General features: G+C 43.1%; 2 protein-coding genes and 1 pseudogene across 12 annotated transcripts in view; all 3 read right to left on the bottom strand.

The window, feature by feature from the left end:
* Positions 1–20,866, bottom strand: part of LOC132240892 (tripartite motif-containing protein 5-like) — a 138,969-nt gene that overhangs the window by 75,793 nt on the left and 42,310 nt on the right. Inside the window, exon 1 of one of the 11 annotated variants that reach the window (XM_059708712.1) lies at positions 6,905–6,924. The exons of the other annotated variants lie outside the window; for them this stretch is intronic. The gene's annotated coding sequence lies outside the window, so the exon portion shown is untranslated. Of the gene's footprint in view, positions 1–6,904; positions 6,925–20,866 lie in introns of those variants that run through there. 11 annotated transcript variants of the gene reach the window in all.
* Positions 1–20,866, bottom strand: part of LOC132240895 (tripartite motif-containing protein 5-like) — a 138,174-nt gene that overhangs the window by 76,595 nt on the left and 40,713 nt on the right.
* On the bottom strand, positions 16,810–17,618 carry LOC132242159 (small ribosomal subunit protein eS24-like; annotated as a pseudogene).

Below are 20,866 nucleotides of genomic sequence, written 5' to 3'. Positions count from 1 at the left end.
TGGAAAGAGCGAGGCTGGCCAGGAAAGGGAAACATTGACCTACACACCTAACTGCTGAGGAGCCCATCCAGAACCCCTGACCCTTCTCTGTCACTGGAAGTCATAATGTGAACCAACACCTGAAACATGGAGCTATAGCTGGGCAAACAGAGGAAAGGCTTCCTAATGAAAGGTAATTACTATGGGAAGAGAAAAGAAGGTCAAATCAACTTTTATCTAGTATATTCACTTAGATTAAAAAAGCTATTCCCTTACTTAAAATAAAGGAGTAAGTAGCTAGAAAAGAAAAAGATAACACTTACTTTTTTTTGAAATATATTTTATTGATTTTTTACAGAGAGGAAGGGAGAGGGATAGAGAGTTAGAAACATCGATGAGAGAGAAACATGGATCAGCTGCCTACTACACACCTCCTACTGGGGATGTACCCAAAACCAAGGTTCATGCCTTTGACCGGACTTGAACCTGGGGCCTTTCAATCTGCAGGCCAATGCTCTATCCATTGATCCAAACTGGTTAGGGCAACACTTACTTTTAAAAATAAAGAAATAGCCCGCAGGAACCAATAGGCCGGCGCGGTCCCTGAGTCTGGCCCTGAGGGTGATGGTTTATGTACAGAATCAAATCATGGACTTGGACTTTTCTTCCTCCCGAGGGATAAAGATGATTCAGGATGAAGCAGCTGAGAAACATAGAAATCATTAGCAAGCTCAGCTGTACACAACAACCAAAGTACTAAGAACTCTTGTAAACAAAATGACCAGCATTTCACACACACACACACACACACACACACACACACACACACACACACACACACACACTGCCTCTGAGGTGCTCGAGCTGAGAAATGTGGCTAAGAAAACAGCCATCCCCGATCCAATCCTTTCCTTCTGCAGGTGAGGAGAGCGTGCTAAGATTACACGGTTACTGGTGGCCCAGCAAAGACTATCTCCAGACCCCCTTCCCCCTGCTCTACCACTAAACTCTGCTTCTACCCCTTCTGCTGCTTTCCAAAGCACCACTTTCTAGCCTTGTTTTCCATGTTGTCTTGGTTTCTCCTCAGCCTAATTCCAGGATGACCTGGTAATTTGGGCCTTCCATGGGATTTATGTGTTCCATGCGAGGGGGGGGGGGGAGGATTGCTGTTTTCCTACTGTCTTCTCTTCTCCCCTGACCAATTTGCTTCATAATGCCATCTTAGCATTAGTAGGGGCTGCTAGTATATTCACACCAGCCTTCAAACTAATTGATTCATTAAAAAAAAGAGGATTCATTAGTTCACTGATATTATCTGCTCATCTCCATGGACGCCCCTCCCCAATGGTGACCTTCGGGTACGCATAGGGTATTTCATTGTTTGCAACAATGACCAGAGCACATACGCACAGCATTTCATGAGGACCAGGAATGCCAGACACCCAGCAATACCCAGGACCATTCCCTGCAGCTAATCGTCCCACCCAAAATGTCAACAGCACTCCACTGAGAATCCCTTCCTCCTCTCTAAGTAGACTTCCTACGCTGCTCCTTCAGTGACAACTGGACTTGGACAAATCACAGTGCTCCCCAGGCTTTTTTTTTTTTTTCTTCATAAAATGACAACAAATTATCTAATTCATAGAGTCATTGTTAAGGATTAAATGACAACGTCTATAAAATTGTTGAGTACCTATGAGTGTAGAAATGGAGAGGATTTTGTTCACCAGATTTCCCAAGAAAGAAAAACAGAGAAGGAGAATGGACACTGCTTCCTGGGGAAGCTGCTAGAAGAGGATATCCCATCGGGACTCAAACTTTGCCTTTAGAAGACACAGGAAGTGTGTGTGCACTTGTGGGTGCCCGAGGCTAGGGAGCCGTGGGAGGAGACAGTGAGTTTGAGGGCCCACTGCCAGCAGGATACTCGCAAAACACTGTCAACTGCCAATGCGGCCCCCAAACCGTCAGGAAAAGCACTGGAAAACATGATCTTGTGAGATCACATGTCTATGGACACTTGCAGGTCAACAATTTTTTTTTAAAAAAAGGAAAATAATATTAACAATAAAGAAAAATAAAGAAACTTGCAAGGAGTAAATTCAAGTCACCTCAGAAACAGAACCCGTGCGAAGGCAGGAAGAAAAAGCTTGGAATCAGAAGAGATGTTAACCAAAACACAAAGCTGGTGACTCCAACCTAGTTTATCTGAGGTTCAAAGGTATAGAGAAATGGCAGGTCACAGTGGGATCAAGTGGGCACCAAATATATATATAATAAAAGCATAATATGCTAATTAGACCTGACAGCCGAACAACCTTCTGGACCAGCTTCCAGACGAAGCCAGGGCTATGAGGGCCAAGCCCTTTGCACGAATTTTGTGCATTGGGCCTCTAGTATATATATAGGTATTTTTATATCTATATATTTTTTTTAATTTGAATTAAAGCTCAACTCTCCCATTCCGCACCCCATTCTGCCATTGAGCCTCAAACATAACGCTGACCAGTGCTTATTGAGAACCATGGACAAGACATTGAAGAGGCTATAAAGCCACTGAAGGTGCCCTCCTGCCCTCAGGTAGAGTGGTTTAAAGAGTGGGCTTTGGATAGCTAAGATCTGGAAACAGCTTAAGTGCCCATCAGTAGATGAATGGATTAGAAAACTGTGGTACATCTACACGATGGAATACTATGCTGCTCTAAAAAGGAAGGAACTCTTACCATTTGCAACGGCATGGATGGAACTGGAGAGCATTATGCTAAGTGAAATAAGCCAGTCAATGAAGGAAAAATACCACATGATCTCACTCATTCATGGACAATAGAGACCATTATAAACTTTTGAACAATAATAGATACAGAGGCAGAGCTGCCTCAAACAGATTGTCAAACTGCAGTGGGAAGGCCGGGGAGGGTTGGGGGACAGGAGGTAGGGGGTTAAGAGATCAACCAAAGGACTTGTATGCATGCATATAAGCATAACCAATGGACATAAGACACTGGGGGATAGGGGAGGCTAGGGGACTGTCTAGGGCGGGTGGGAAAAAAATGGACACATATGTAATACCCTTTGTATTACTTTAAGCAATAAAAAAAAAGAAAGGCAAAAAAAAAAAGAGAAATAATTACTAATAGCACAATGCAGTACAGTTACCTATAGGCATGATGTTATCCAGTAAACCTCTATATTCCTCTTGCATAACTGAAATTTTAAACCTGTTGAACGGCAGGGCCCTAAAAATTTAAGGCATTAGATCTTATATTGGTTTTACTCCAATAGAAAAAGACAATGAGATTGATAGTGGACTATTAAATAGCAAATTCAAAGAGAATGTTTAGAAAAAGTAAATTACAACCTGCTAGTTTGTATACTAGAAAACTAAAGATCATGAGTGTTAGGTTAGGTGGCTCAGGAGGCGGCGCAAGAAATAGAGAGTCCAGTGAATCAGAAAAGAAAGGAAAGGAAAAGGTTTATTCTGTGTCCCCGGGAGACCCACGTACCCCAAGGACAGGGCAGTGGATTCAGGCCAACAGTGAGGGGGGCGCTTATTTTATACTGTGGTTGGGTGAGGGGCTGGGACATGAGCTGAGGTATTCAGTTGAGGAAGTTTCAGCTGCAGGGGCTCAGCCAGGTATTCAGGAAGGAGTCAGTATCTGTGTAGGGGTCGTTGTGGATTCAGGGAGAAGCCTGTATCTGTGTCTGGCATGCTGATCTGTTAGAAATGCTAGGGGGAGTCCATTATCTCATCACATGTCTGCATGTATCCGATCCTGGGCTCTCTCCGACCTAACATCGAGATCAAATATATTTAAAAACAGAATATTTATTATGCAAGAAGATGAGATTAAAAAGAATGTGGTTCCTGCCCTAGCCAGTTTGCCTCAATGGATAGTCTTGGCCTTCGGACTGAAGGGTCCCAGGTTTGATTCCAGGCAAGGGCACATGCCTGGGTTGTGGGCTTCATTCCCAGTAGGGAGCATGAAGGAGGCAACCGAACAATGATACTCTCTCATCATTGATGTTTCTCTCTCTCTCTCCCTCTCTCTTCCTCTCTGAAATAAATAAACACATATTAAAAAAAAAATGTAGTTCCATAATGAAGTTTTTCTATTTCAAAGCACAACCAAGGTACTAATATTTGAAGTAGATTAATATTCTTTCCTAACATTCACTATTGAAATCACAGAAAATTAATCAACATGATTCTAGATTACTGCTTATGTGCTAAGAAATGTGAAAGTTAGTGAAAATGTTCTATTTTTCTTTTCTTTTTATTTCATATATCTTTATTGATTTCAGAGAGAGGAAGAGAGGGATAGAAACATCAATGATGGAGAGAATCATTGATTGGCTGCCTCCTGCACAGCCCCTACTGGGGATTGAACCCTCAACCCAAGCATGCTCATGAACCAGTAATCAAACCATGATCTCCTGGTTCATAAGTGAATTCTAAACACTGAGTCACACAAGCCATTTATTTTATTTACACATCTGAAGGAAGAAGTGCTCTTTTTAATTTTTTAAATTTTTTATTTAATAATTTATTTTAATTATCAGAGTTGACACTCAATATTATTTTCCTGTGACTATTTTCTGACTACCAATTTGTACTTTTTAAAAATATATATTTTTTTTATTGATTTTACAGAGGATAAAAACATCTCTACTGTGGAACTAGATTGATACCCATTGCTATTGGGGTGCATAAACACAGAGAGAAAGACCATCTGGGTAGTCCTGGGAGTTTCGTGTCTGTAGATAGTGGGTCTTTACCTTGGCCTGAACATAAGGCAATGTGTCAGCAGTCACCTAAAGCTATGTGTGTTTAGGCAGGTGGAGATGTGTTTATATACTCTGGATGACACACATGACAGAGACCTGTGAAACAAATTCCAATGAGGCATCTGTTATTAGGAGAGAAAAGACTCAATATTAAGGCTAGTTATACACTGGAGAGATAAAATTTATCCTGTTCCAAACACATTAAGTGCCATTATGAGTTGAATTGTGTCTTTCTGGTAGATATTGAAATCTAACCCTCAGAATGTTTGAGAGTCACTTTATTTGGAAACTGCTGGTGGTTTCTCAGCATCTAGAAGGGTTCAGAAATCTGGAAAAGGGGCTGTGTGTAAATTAATAAAAAGACTAGAAATATAAACTTGGAATACATGGGGGAGCCAGAGGAGACTTAGCTATAGTAACCAAGTTCTCTCTGAATCTCTGGACCCAGGGCTCTTTATTAACACAAATTGCCTTAAAGCAAAGCAGATATACATATCAAAAGGCAAGGTTTGGTATACAGTAGGCATTGTCAGATTGGGGGAACTGCCCTGAGCTGTCTGGAAGCAGGCAATCATATGTATCTTCAGGTCTGGAGAAATGCCTACAGCTGTTCAGCTGTTTGGCCAGCAGGAGGTAATAACATGTAGATTTTCAGGTTTGGGGAAATGCTTTCAGCTGTTCCAGCAGGCAGTAATATATATCTTCAGCCCTGCTGAATATAGAAGCCCATAAATCTTCTGATGAAACTTCTTGCATTTATGACATGCTGGAATTAGCTTTCGGCAGAAACAGTGTCTATGCAGGTTATAACTTTAGAATACAATCAATAAGGTGGGCCTTAATTCAACATGAATGTGTCCTTATGATAAGGGGAAATTTGTACAGAGATAGACATACATACATGAAGAATGTCATGTGAAGATGAAAGCTGAGATCAGGATGATCCCACTACACAAAAGAAATGCCAACATGCCAGCCAAAGTTTGAAAGTCGTATGAGGGGTTTTGTTACCATCTTCAAAACCTTTCCTGTACCATAGATCAGTAAGTACCAATGAGAAGGTGAACCTGCTCTTGGCATCCAGAAACCTAGGAAGTTATTTGGATGTGTAAAATAGAAGCCAATACAGTTTTATATGACAGATGAATCCATTCGGCTTTGTGATTTTAATGAAAATTTTCAATGTTTATAAAATGAACTTTCTCCTGTTTTGAGGGACCTGTAATAGCCCCTGAGAATTCAGTTAGTATACATCAGATGTGAATCTTGTTCCGGTAAAAAACACCGATACATGATCTCAGAGATGAGGGAAGAAAGGAGAGCACACATCAAAATCTAAGTAATGCAGAGATCAAGGTACAAATTGCTCAAAAGTGAGGCGAAGATGGTGTTCTTTTTGAAAAATTACTAACTCCTTTTGAAATGAAGGAATCTGGCCAGAAATGATCGGTTCCTTGTACCTGGGGCAATGGTGATCCTAAATTCCATTCCTGTTTTAACATAGGAATTCTTGCAATAACACATGTTGCCACCTATAGCTAGAATGAAGAAGTGTTACCTGTGAGCTTAGTGTACATTTAAGAATAAAGTTTTATAAAAATAAATAAAGTTTTGTAAAAATAAATAAATAAATAATGCTAATTTAACAAAAGAGTAAGAGACCAGCTTCTAGAGGTTCTGATCCCTGCAGAGCCCCTAAGAGCCCACCCCTCCCACATGCCTCCTGATAAGGGCTCTCACTCCTGCTGGCCTCACCAGAAGCTTGGGCTTTATGAAGAGGGAGAACAGGGCTCCATCTCACAGGCTTCCTGGAGAACAGGAGGGAGGGATTTGCTGTCTGGGAAAGGAGTGTTCTGGCTCACCTTGGAAAGGTGGAAAGTCAAGACTACAGAATAGGGAGAAGATGGGGTAACAGCCTGGAGAAATAATGGTTCCTTCAAGAAATAAATAAGAATCTGCTATTTTAAACCCCCTTTCTCTGAAGATCACTCTTCCCCTTGACTCAGTGTTTCTCTTTTCTGCCACCTCAGCAGAGACACCCACAAGCAGAGCAGCTTCAGAACCATAAATTAAGACAACAAACACATTCATTCTGCTTCTCCAAAGCCTCCTGTCCTTTGTGCCCAGAAACTGCCTCACTTACTTTCAGGAAACGTACAGGTGTAGCCTTAACTCAGTGGAGGAGATCAGCTGTAAGTCTAGTCAAGATTCACTCAGCAAGCCAGTGACCAGATCTCCCAGTGGAGTTCCCCCACAGGAGTGGAGAGAAATGAAAATTAAGTTCATAGATGTGGAAAAGAAACTAAGGAAGCAAAACAGAAACTTAACAACAATAACAATGGGAAGTCACCAGTTAGGACACTAAGGGAAGTCAATGCTTCAGCATATTCTTATAATTTTATTTATCCCTATTGTAGATTATTCTAGCAAGAATATTTGAATAAGAAGAATGTGAAATCCAATGACACATTCTACAGCTTGCCTGACTACTCAGAATTTCAATTCAATTCTATACCTACTAGTTAAGCTTATCCTATATTCATGTCCTAAAAAACTTAATGGGTATAAAGTCATAATTCAGGAAGACTGGATGCCCCTGAGAATTCAGTTAGTATACATCAGATATGAATCTTGTTCCGGTAAAAAAAAAACACACTGATACATGATCTCAGAGATGAGGGAAGAAAGGAAAGCACACATCAAAATCTAAGTAACTCAGAGATCAAGGTACAAATTGCTCAAAGGTGAGACGAAGATGGTGTTCTTTTTGAAAAATTACTAACTCCTTTTGAAATGAAGGAATCTGGCCAGAAATGATCGGTTCCTTGTACCTGGGGCAATGGTGATCCTAAATTCCATTCCTGTTTTAACATAGGAATTCTTGCAATAACACATGTTGCCACCTATAGCTAGAATGAAGAAGTGTTACCTGTGAGCTTAGTGTACATTTAAGAATAAAGTTTTATAAAAATAAATAAAGTTTTGTAAAAATAAATAAATAAATAATGCTAATTTAACAAAAGAGTAAGAGACCAGCTTCTAGAGGTTCTGATCCCTGCAGAGCCCCTAAGAGCCCACCCCTCCCACATGCCTCCTGATAAGGGCTCTCACTCCTGCTGGCCTCACCAGAAGCTTGGGCTTTATGAAGAGGGAGAACAGGGCTCCATCTCACAGGCTTCCTGGAGAACAGGAGGGAGGGATTTGCTGTCTGGGAAAGGAGTGTTCTGGCTCACCTTGGAAAGGTGGAAAGTCAAGACTACAGAATAGGGAGAAGATGAGGTAACAGCCTGGAGAAATAATGGCCCCTCCCAGAAATAAAAAAGACTCTGCTATTTTAAACCCCCTTTCTCTGAAGATCACTCTTCCCCCTGACACAGTGTTTCTCTTCTCTGCAACCTAAGCAGAGACACACACAATCAGAGCAGCTTCAAAACCACAATTTAAGACACCATACATGAGAGAAACCAACATGGCAGCATAGGTTAACACTGGAAATTGCTGCCTCCAACAACCACTTCAAAAATACAACTATAAGACAAAACAGACATAACCCTTAAGACAAAACGGACATCATCCAGAACCATAGTAAGGCTGGCTGAGTGGAAATTCTACAACTAGAAGGAAAGAGAAAAGCACACTGAGACTCAGAGGAGGTGCAGAATTAAAGTGCAGAGGTATGGAGGCGCACATGGAAGGGCTGGCAACTGAGGACATGGTTGTCTTTTTCAATTGGGAGGGAGACACAAGCTCCTGACTGCTCTGAACTCCAGTTCTGGGTGACTCACTGGGGACCCAGATTCATACAGGGAGAAACTGGACTGTCTGGCATCTGGCGGAACTCAAGGGCGGCTTTCTCTCAGAGGTGCTTGCAGCGATTACCGAGACACAGAGATGCGGGGCCTCTTAGGGTAGGACTGAGGATCAGCCATAGCTGTTTGCTCTGCCCTGTTGATTCCCTGAGACCCCGCCCCACCCAAGCCATGTGCAGAGGCTTTTGCATATGAAATGCCTGGCCCTTTGCAATCTGAAAATCACCTAACAATCTGCAGCTGGGTCAGAGAGACCCAGAACTTCCAAAAGAAGGCCTAAGGTCCCACAGCAGCTTGCATTGCTTCACAGCTGGGCCTCATCTAGGCACCTCCAAACCCCAAACAAAGAAGAGGAATCTGCAGATCTCTTCATAGCTCCTGCTGGGTAGCTTCAGGAAGATGCTAAATTAGTACCACTTTAGAGATACAAGAGCCAGTGTACCCAGTGGTCAGAGTGGGACCATCCAGATTACAACTCCTCAGATCCATAGGGGACACACTCAGGGGGCAGACTCAGTGAGCACCAAAGCCCAACTGATGCAAGTCTTGCCCCAGAAGGGTGTCTCCAGCACAGAAGTTCTCCCACTGCAGACACAGCTGATTCTCACAGCTAATTGACCTGGAGATCAATTCCTCCCAGTGATACCTAAAACAATCAAGGCTTAACTACAGCAAGACTTTGCACAAAGCCCACGAAGGGGTGCACCAAGAATGTCCACCTCAGGTAATTGGAGAGGCTGAGCCACTGGGCCCTATAGGACACCTAGCACACAAAGCCACTCTATCAACACAGGGAAGCATAAAAAATGCAGAGACAAAGAAACAGGTCACAAATGACAGAAATGGAGGAAAGCAAACGACTGGATATAGAGTTCAAGGCCACGTTTATAAGGTTTTTCAAGAATTTTCTAGAAACCGTTGATAAACTTAGTGAGACCCTCAAGAAATCTAGTGGGACCCTCGAGGATATGAAAAAAGACCAACTAGAAATTAAGCATACACTGACTGAAATAAAGAATATTATACAGAGTTCCCAACAGCAGACTAGAGGATCACAAGAATCAAGTCAAAGATTTGAAATACGAAGAAGTAAAAAACACCCAACCGGAAAAACAAAAAGAAAAAAGAATCCAAAAATATGAAGATAGTGTAAGGAGCCTCTGGGACAACTTCAAGCACACCAACATCTGAATTATGGGGGTGCCAGAAGAAGAGAGAGAACAAGATATTGAAAACCTATTTGAAGAAATAATGACAGAAAACTTCCCCTACCTGGTGAAAGAAATAGACTTACAACTCCAGGAAGCACAGAGAACCCCAAACAAAAGGAATCCAAAGAGGACCACACCAAGACACATCATAATTAAAATGCCAAGGGCAAAAGACAAAGAGAGAATCCTAAAAGCAGCAAGAGAAAAACAGTCAGTTACCTACAAGGGAGTACCCATACGACTGTCAGCTGATTTCTCAACAGAAACTTTGCAGGCCAGAAGGGAGTGGCAAGAAATATTCAAAGTGGTGAATACCAAGAACCTACAACCAAGATTACTTTACCCAGCAAAGCTATCATTCAGAATTGAAGGTCAGATAAAGAGCTTCACAGATAAGAAAAAGCTCAAGGAGTTCATCACCACCAAACCAGTGTTATATGAAATGCTGAAAGGTATCCTTTAAGAAGAGGAAGAAGAAGAAAAAGTTAAAGATACAAATTATGAACAACAAATACTCATCTATCAACAAGTGAATCTAAAAATCAAGTGAATAAATAATCTGATGAACAGAATGAACTGTTGATTATAATAGAATCAGGGGCATAGAAACGGAATGGACTGACTATTCTCAGGGAGAGGGAAAGAGTTGTGGGTTGTGCAGGAAGAGACTGGACAAAAATTGTACACCTATGGATGAGGACAGTGGTGGGGTGGGGTAAGTGCAGAGGGTAGGGTGGGAACCAGATGGAGGGGAGCTATGGGGGGGGAAATGAGGAACAACTGTAATAATCTGAACAGAAAAGCTTTAATTTAAAAAAAATGAAAGAGGAGCTTGGTCTTAAAAAAATAAAAAGACACCAAACACATTCAGTCTGCTCCCCCAAATCCTCCTGTCCCAGAAACTGCTCCCACTTACTTTCTGGAACTGTACAGAAAGAGTCTTAACTCAGTGGAGGAGATCAGCTGTAAGTCTAGTCAAGATTCACTCAGCAAGCCAGTGACCAGCTCTCCACAGGGGAGTTCCCCTACAGGAGTGGAGTGAGAAATAAAAATTAAGTTCATAGGAATGGAAATGAAACCAAGAAAGTAGAATTGAAACTGTGGACAAAAGTGGCCACATGCTAACTTGACAAGTTCATGAAAGGCCTACATGGCAGTTTTGCAAACTCAGAGACCTAAAGTAACCACTAAAGATGGTCTGATATTAAACTTTAAGTAAAAGCAGTTATGGTTGGGTAGTTACATCCTAGGTTGTTGTATTCATTGTCAAGGTCAATCTTCACCTTAACTGAACCTATCTGTCTTTTTGTATCTATGATAACATATCCTTGAAATGTCTGGATAACTTATAATGTCCCCTTTTTCGGACTGCTTGGGGTACAATCTAATATGCCTGGGCACCAGAGCAGATACCACAAATTCCTTCATTGTAATTGTTATGTTAATTGTTGACTGTTAACTATCCTGCACTCACCTAAGTATGTGTCTATCATTTTTCTCTTTATCCAATCCTAGAGGTTCCCCCTCCCACCCCGCTTTGCTTTCTCCTGCCTCTCTAGTCTATCACCAATGGATTTCATGTAACCCACCTATGTCCCTTCCTTTGATTGCAATATATAAAAATAGATGGGAGACCACCATTCTCTGGAGCATTATTTCGATCCCTTGAGGTTCTGCTTCCTGGCAATTGTCCACAGTTTGACTCAAATAAACTCACAAAAATTCTGTACAGATTTGAATGTTTTTACATTAACAAAACTTAAGAACAGTAACAACGGGAAGGCACCAGTTAGGAAACTTGGGGAAGTCAATGCTCATGTGTTCCTATGTTTTTACCCCTTTCTCAAATTATCCTAGTAAGAATATTTGAATAAGAAGAATGTGAAATACAATGATAAACTCTACAGCTTGCCTGACTTCTCAGAATTTCAATTCAATTCTATACTTACTACTTAAGCTTATCCTATATTCATGTTCTAAAAAATTTTCTGGGAATAAAATCATGATTCAGGAAGTCTGGGTACCTGCCCTTTGTAATGGAGACTGTGATGGGGAAGATAATCAGTTGCAGTTCTTTGTTAGTTTGAGCTGAATGGTAGCAGCTGTCCTTGTGAAAGATAAAATTGAAATTTTAGGAAAGATCCTTCTTTCCAAATAGCAGCTACAAAGAGCTGGTATTTAGAAAATTTTTGAACCTATTGAGAAAATTTTTCCATAACACCATTGAATCTGACCTGGCCCCTCAGATAACTACCAGTTTTTTGTTTCTGACATAATGTGGTACAGCTGTGGCAGTGACATGTTACCAGCAAGTAGGAAGCAGGAAGGGCATGGAGGTTACACATGAAAGGCCTACATGGCAGTTTTGCAAACTCAGAGACCTAAGTCTCTGACTGTAAGTCTAGTCAAGTGGAGTGCTCTTCAAGTGTAGTCTTTCTGTGTGCAACACTCACACCTCCATAAGTATCCACTTCCCCCACTTCTTTGTGAAACATTTGGACATTTTTGCACCATCAATCAAAAGCAGAATTGAAAAATATTAAAAGTAAAAATAAATTAACAAGGTTCAATGTATGCATGACATCCTAAGTAATAAAGAGGTGATATGCAAATTGACTGTCATGCCTTTACACAGATTCCACCACCATGTGGTCAAGAGATGGCTGCCAGCATCTGGTCACAAGATGGCCACCTCCATGTCATCACAAGATGGCTGTGCCCATTCTGCACAGCAAAATAAACCATCAACAAAACAACAAGAAAGCCCACTGCATGGGAGAACATATTTGCCAATGTTATCACCGATAACGGTTTAATCTCCAACATTTATAGGGAACTCATACAACTTAACAAAAGGAAGATAAACAATCCAATCAAAAAATGGGCAAAGGACCTAAATAGACACTTTTCAAAAGAGGACATTCAGAAAGCCAAGAGACATATGAAAACATGCTCAAAGTCACTAATCATCCGAGAGATGCAAATCAAAACAGCAATGAGGTACCATCTCACACCTGTCAGAATGGCTATCATCAACAATTCAACAAATGACAAGTGCTGGAGAGGATGTGGAGAAAAAGGAACACTTGTGCACTGCTGGTGGGAATGCAGACTGGTGCAGCCACTATGAAAGACAATATGGAGTTTCCTCATAAAACTAAAAATGGAACTCCCATTTGACCCCATGATCCCACTTCTAGGAATATATCCCAAGAAAACAGAAACACCAATCAGAAAGGATATATGCACCCTTATGCTCATAGCAGCACAATTCACTATAGCTAAGATCTGTAAACAGCCCAAGTGCCCATCAGTAGATGAATGGATTAGAAAACTGTGGTACATCTACACGATGGAATACTATGCTGCTGTAAAAAAGTAGGAATTCTTACCATTTGCAACAGTATGGATGGAACTGGAGAGCATTATGCTAAGTGAAATAAGCCAGTCAATGAAGGAAAAATACCACATGATTTCACTCATTTATGGATAATAAAGACCATTATAAACTTACGAACAAAAATAGATACAGAGGCAGAGCAGCCTCGAACAGACTGTCAAACTACAGTGGGAAGACTGGGGAGGGTTGGGGGGCAAGAGGGGAGGGGAAATAGATCAACTGAAGGACTTGTATGCATGCATATAAGCATAACCAATGGACATAAGACACTAGGGGGTAGGAGAGGCCAGGGGATTGTCAAGGGCGGGGAAAAAAGGAGACATATGTAATACTGTTTGTAATACTTTAAGCAATAAAAAAACAACAAAAAAAATGGCTGTGCCCATGTCATCACAAGATGACCACCCCCATATCATCACAAGATGTCCAGAAGGGAGGGCAGTTTGGGGGAACAGGCCATCAGGGGAGGGCAGTTGGGTGTGACTGGGCCAGCAGGGGAGGGCAGTTGGGGGGACCAGGCCTGCATAGGAGGGCAGTTAGGGGTGACCAGCTGGCAAGGGAGGGCAGTTAGGGGCAACCAGGTAGGCAAGAGACAGCAGTTTGGGGCAATTGGGCCAGCATTGGAGCAGTTAGGCATCGATTAAGCTGGCAGAGCAGTGGTTACAGAGTCATCAGGCTGGCAGGCAGGGAGCCAGCAGTCCCAGATTATGAGAGAAATGTCCGACTGCCAGTTTCAAACAGTCGGACATCCCTTGAGGGGTCCCAGATTGGAGAGGGTGCACGCAAGGCTGAGGGACACCCTCCCCCACAAGTGCATGAGTTTCATGCACCGGGCCTGTAGTAGTACTATAATAAAAATAGAATGGCAAAACATAAGCATAAATTTTTTAAAAAGCAGAACTTAAACATTTCTATTTCCTCTATGTGTTTGTGACCTATTCTCGATCTTGTTCTTCTGAAAACATGTTTCTGATGCAGCAGCTACAAGTTGGTGGAAGGTCCAGACATGGGTCCCTCACTGATGAGACTGCAGAGCTGGGAAGACTTCACACATTAACTCACATGAGACATGGAGGGCATCTGAAATGTTGATGTTTTTCTAGTGAAAGCACAGATATTTTGATATTATTTATAACCCATAGTTGAGTAACATAAGCTTGCCTTATAAGCTCTTCTTTGTTCACATATGTCTATGAGGCAAGAACTGGAATTTATAGAGGTGTATTTCCTGAGCCATGTTGACAATTTCCATTTTATGGATATGAATGAATTTATTTCTAACTAAAAATAAAATCTTGATGCTTTGCAAGTGCAAAGATAAGCATGTAAATTTTGCACAAAGTGCATTCTGAGAGCTGGCATTTTTTCCCCTTTATCATATTTATCATTACATAATACTATCTTAGAGTATCCCTCTTCATCCAGTCCCTTCATCCAACAACAATTAGATTTATGAAGGCAGGAAGGGATCTTCTTTATATTATTCCTTATTGTGTCAGATTTGTTCCAAAATATTGGTATATGGGTAATGATATTTAAGTAGAAAGGCATACAGTTATATTGTAATGGATATAATTTTATTTACATTGAGCATGCTGATGAGAATCATGTTTCTGTTCTATTATTTGTGTTGCTGTTAACATAATTACTGTGGTCATAAATAAAAATGGTATTATTAGCATTTATCTAAACTTCTTTGATCAATTTTATTTAGCAACTAGGGGTCCAGTGCACAAATTCATGCACCTTGAAAGGAACTGTGGGCCATGAGGCTGTGGTGGGCACAGGGGTGGGTCTCGGCCCATCCTCCATGCCCCAGTCTGGTCCCTCCTGCTGTGGCCCTGGTCCCCTCTCTGCCAGCAGCCCTGCTGCTGCTGCTGCCACTCCCATGTGTTGATGGCACTAGCCCCACTCGCACCTGTTGATGGTGCGGTATGATTGGGGCTGGCACCAGCCACAGATGTGAGCTGGGCTGGTGCTGTCAGTGGGTGCGAGCAGTGACTACTGCCCCAATTGCCCCTCAGGAGCAGAGGGAAGTTGAGTAGCCCTCAGGGGAGATCAGGGCCGGCAGCCACAGCTTGCACCCGCTGACAGTGCCAAGCGATCGGGACTGGGTGCAAGGGCAGCTCCAGCACCAGCTGTCATTGCAAGCGGGATTGGCACCAGCAGTGGGTGCAAGCAGTGGCTGCCAGCCCGGATCGCCCCTCAGGAGCAGAGGGAGGCAGAGAAGCCCTGAGGGGTGATCGGGGCTGGCAGACACCGCTTGCACCTGCTGACGGTGCCAAGTGATCAGGACCAGCGCCAATTGCCAATAGCAGGTATGAGCAGCGTGTCCGGTACTGGCTATGGGTGCAAGCAGGTCCAGCGTTGGCAGTGGGTGCGAGTGCCAGGTGGGACAGCGGTATGCAGGAGCAAAGAATTTTCATTTACCACCAGAGGCTCACCCGATGACAGTGTCCAGTGCCCTGCCTTGTTCTGGAGCCCCCGCTCACCTGCTCCACCATCCCGCTGCAGCTGATGCCTGCCCTGTTCCACACATGCCTCCTGGTGGTCAGCTTACCTTATAGCGATCAATTGTTTGGTTGTTTCAGTTGTCCTGTCATTAGGTCTATTTGCATATTAGCCTTTGATTATATAGGATTCTTCTCACATTCTGTTTTGTTCCTAAGATGTACCCAAATTTTTACCTCAATGTCTGTTTTTTATCTACATTACCACATTCTAACCACATTACTTCCTGTGCCCTATTATTTTCAGTCCAGAAACACTTAAAAATCATACATCCAAAGTCAAAGAACTTCTATCCAACAGGAGATGTGGGGACTAAAGGGAACACAGAGCCCTGAGGAGAATGTATCATTCTCGGGGCCTCAGAACATAATATTATGGAATGTTGACCACCGAAATGTGCTTAGCTCTAGAGATGGACTTTAAGTGATGGAAGGAGCATTAATTCATTCTGGTTTCCTATTTGCCTAAAAACCAGGAAATCTAGTAGCACTCTTTACTGAAGAACAATGATCTGTCTGTATTTCAGGAGACCAGACATGGTTATCCAACCAAGCCCTGCATGAATATCCACTGCAGATTCAACTCCTCTCTCACTGGGGGCTGGAGTGAAAGCACAGACTTATTTCCTTCCTGGGGACTGCCATAGTACATCAGCCCACAGGAAAGATTGAGGACAACATGGAGAAAACAACTGAAAACAAAAGTATGCCTGTGAGTGCATGTGGTGTGTGTGTGTGTGTGTGTGTGTGTGTGTGTGTGTGTGTGTGTGTGTGTTTATCAGAGGCAGAGCTTGAGTAGTTTTGACAGTAGTCTCAAGGAACAGAAAAGTGTTGTATCTAAAAATTCAGGTGTTTTTTTTTTTCCTTGCAACTAGAGACTTCATCTTGAAATGGAGGATTGGCATTCCAGTAACAGATAAGACATGAAGTTCCTGGTTGATATTTGTCAATAATGGAAGAGTATTATTAGTAAATCATAGCTTCAGTCTTCATAGTAATGGGGTAAAAGAAAGGCAGACCTCAAAGGGAGATTTTAGCAGATCAATTTACACACACACACAGGAGTGCCCATTCTTCAATTCTTTTTTTTAAAGTTTATAGTTTATTAATAGTCTCATGAAAAACCTGCACAAACATCACAGATAAAGTCACCAAAGAATTTTTACTCCTTCTGTTTTTCAATCTCCAGCTCACTTTTTGCCAGCACCAACATTGGCCTTTGCAGTCCCCCTGACTTTCTTTATTCTGTTCTTGTGTTCCTTTCTCTGTTTTCTTGAGGCCATGTCTTGCAAGTCTGTGTTTGGGTTCATTTTTCTTTGTGTAATCCAAGGAATCATAAATCATGCCAAAACCAGTGGTCTTGCTACCACTAATGTGGGTTCTGAATCCAAACACAGATGACATCAGGTGTGTTCTTATACATTTTGGCTAGTTTTTCCCGAATTTCTGTCTTGGGTACTGTTGCCTTCCCAGGGTAAAGGACATCAATGATCATTTGCTTCCGCTGAAGTAGTCTGTTGGTCATGAACTTCCTGGTCCAGATAGTTACCATGTCTTTCATGATGAAGGTTGATCTTCAAGCAGACAGGGAGGATAAGAGCTACAATTCTTTTTTATATCAAAAATCATCCAATGTGAGTCATTTGGAAATACCTATGGACATGCAGGGACGAGAGCAGCTAATAAATGATGAGAGAACCATTTAATTAACTAATTAATTAATTAATTAATCTATTTATTTATTTAACTTTTACTTCTTTGGAAAAAGATTTGGGAATAAAAATGCCAAAGACAAGGGGGGTTCCACAAGTTCTGGATTGGTGGGAATATCCATTGCAGAAATAATGCCCCTGTTGTCTCATTGGAGGAGAAGAACTGGCTTTTCTTTGTTCCTTAAAATTTGCACCTCTCTGCAAAAGTAAGGCTGGCCTGGGCAATTACACAGTTGTTTAGAATTCCACAACTGTCCTGGCTACACTACTGTATTTCTGTGAATAATAACTTCTAAAATTCTTTTTATTTTAATCTCCACTCAAGGACATCCCCCCCCCCCCATTAATTTTCAGAGAGAGTGGAAGGGAGGTGAAGAAACACAGAGAGAGAAGCATCCATGTGAGTTAGAGACATCAGCTAGTTGCCTCCTGCACATAGCCAGACTGGGGCCAGCATCAAGCCTGCAATCAAGGTATGTGTCCTTGACTGAATCGAACCAGCAACCATTCAATCTGCAAGCCAGAAGTCTAACCGCTGAGCCAAACTGGAGAGGGCAAAAATAACTTCTTAATGCAGAGCAAACATAACACAAGTTCAATTTCAATGACATATATTTGCTGCAGAAAATGAGAAATATTAGACTAGGAAACTGTACAGAAATATTTATTTTAGAATTAACTAAAATTTAAAGAAAGTTATAATTCTTTCATCAAGTTACTATATTTCTTAAAACAAAGGAGAATAATAATAGTTAAAGTAAGCTAAACTAATATGTGTTCTTAAAATAATTTATTGCAGTCATAGTAAGAGGACAGCATACCTGATTACTATTAATGTACTAGCAATGACAGAAGTTGTTAAAAATATTCTGTTGTTTAATTCCCACAATAATACCTCAAGTAAGATTCACATATACATAGTTAGAAATGCAAAATGAAATATTCTAGAATTTAGTTTATTTGATCAGGACTAATATGAAGTAACAGCAGAATTATAATAAAACTAGAGGCCTGGTGCACAAAAATTTGTGCACTCAGGGGGGAGGGGGGTCCCTCAGCCCGGCCTGTGCCCTCTCTCAGTCTGGGGCCCCTCGGGAGATAACGACCTGCTGGCTTAGTCCTACTCCAGGGTGGCAGAGGGCAGGCCCAATCCCTAGGTGCAGCCCCTGGTCGGGCTCAGAGCAGGGCCGATTGGGGAGTTGGGGCACCACCCCCTGTCATGCACAGAGCAGGGCCAATCAGGGGGTTGGGGGGCCGCCACTCTCACACTCAGGGCAGGGCCGATGGGGAGGTTATGGCTCTACCCATCACACACAGAGCAGGGCCCATGGGGGTGGTGGTTTGGGGCGCTGCACCCTGTCACACACAGAGCCGCAGGGCGATCAGGGGGTTTGGGCGCTGCCCCCTGTCACGCTGATCCTGGTGCCAGGAGGCCTCGCGGCTCCGCTGATCCCGGTGCTGGGAGGTATATTACCCTTTTACTATATAGGATAGAGGCCTGAGGCACGGGTGGGTGGCGGCTGGTTTGCCCTGAAGGCTGTCCTGGATCAGGGTGGGGGTCCCCACTGGGGTGCCTGGCCAGCCTGGGTGAGGAGCTGAGGGCTGTTTTCAGGCTGTGGGTGACTGAAGCTCCCAACCGCTCCTTTTTTTCTTTTCTTTTTTTTTTTTTATTCTGGGCCAGCTTTAGCTTTGAGGCTTGGCTCCAGCTCTTAGGCCTCCGCTTCTGAAAGTAGGTTTCTGGCCTTTGCTTACAATGTTGCGAAGCCGGGCAGACTAAAGTTTAGCTTCTATATTTGTTACAATGTTCAAACTGCAGGCTCAAAGGCAGGCAGGGAACGCTGGAGTCCTCCGTCACTGAAGTAAGCAAGCCTCATGTTAGTTTCAAGCTGCCTGGCTGCCGGCTGCCATCTTGGCTGGCAGTTAATTTGCATATCTCGCTGATTAGCTAATGGGAAGGGTAGTGGTCATACGCCAATTAGCATGTTTCTCTTTTATTAGTGTAGATGCTCAATGTCACACACACACACACACACACACATACGCACTCACACACAGAGTCTTATCTATCACTAGCAGAGCTGGATGTGTCTAGACAGCAGCACAGAGGTATCTGAGATCTGAATCATGAGACTTCAGTAAAAGCCACCCGAGTGCCCCTTAAGGCAAAAACCTGTTTAATGAGACATTGACACCATTTATATTTCTCAGTAATTAGTGGGGAAAATGTTTATTCAGTTGACATTTTTCTTCTCACAATATTCTAACTAACTATGGTGGGTTTTATTACCAGGACCATTTAAAGAAAATAAAATCAGCATTCAAGTATTTTATTCATGGTTCATTGTGCATATTTGGAGAGACTGGACTTGAACTCAGACACTCTGGACACAAAGCTTCCACTCTTGGTACATCCTATCTAATAAAAGAGAAACATGGTAATTAGCGTACGACCGCTACCCTTTCCATTGGCTAATCAGGGAGATATGCAAATTAACTGCCAGCAAGATGGCGGCCAGCAGCCAGGCAGCTTGAAACTAACATGAGGTTTGCTTGCTCCAGTGACGGAAGAAACCAACGTTCCCCGCCTGCCTTGCCGGCCTCTGAGCTTGCAGTTTAAGAAACATTGTAACAAATATAGAAGCTAAACAAAACACCAGAAACCTGCTTTCAGCGAGCCCGGCATCTCAGAGCTGTTTTCATTATAGAACACAAACAAACCAGATACCTTCTTCCAGCAGCAGAGGCCTCAGAGCTGGAGCCAAGCCTCAAAGCTGGCCCAGAATAAAAAAGAAAAAGAAAAAAAGGAGCAGTTGGGAGCTTCAGTCGGCCTGAAAACAGCCCTCAGCCCCTCACCCAGACTGGCCAGGCACCACAGTGGGGACCCCCACCCTGAAGGGTGTGTGACCAGCTGCAAACAGCCATCATCCCCTCACCCAGGCTGGCCAGGCACCCCAGTGGGGACCACCACCTTGATCCAGGACACCCTTCAGGGCAAACCAGCCAGCCCCACCAATGCACCAGGCCTCTATCCTATATAGTAAAAGGGTAATATGCCTCCCAGCACCAGGATCAGCGGAGCCGCGAGGCCTCCCAGGACCGGAATCAGCAGAGCCCAAACCCCCTGATCAGCCCTGCTCTGTGCCTGATAGGGGGGAGCTCCCCAACCCTCTGATCGCCCTGTGGCTCTGTGTGTGACAGGGTGCGGCGCCCCAACCCCTCTCCCCCCCCCCCCCACAGGCCCTGCTCTGTGTGTGACGGGGTAGAGCCATAACCTCCCCATCGGCCCTGTCCTGAGTGTGACAGTGGCAGCGCCCCAACCCCCTGATCGGCCCTGCTCTGTGGGTGATAGAAGGTGGCGCCCCAACCCCCTGATCCGCCCTGCCCTGAGTGTGACAGGGGATAGTGCCCCAACTCCCCTATCAGCCCTACTCTGTTAGTGACAGGGTACGGAGCCCCAACCCCC

Source organism: Myotis daubentonii, chromosome 9 (genome assembly GCF_963259705.1).
Source record: "Myotis daubentonii chromosome 9, mMyoDau2.1, whole genome shotgun sequence".
Classification (NCBI taxonomy): Eukaryota; Metazoa; Chordata; class Mammalia; order Chiroptera; family Vespertilionidae; genus Myotis; species Myotis daubentonii.
Note: the sequence above shows the minus strand (reverse complement) of the source record. Positions and strands in the feature narration are given on the sequence as shown.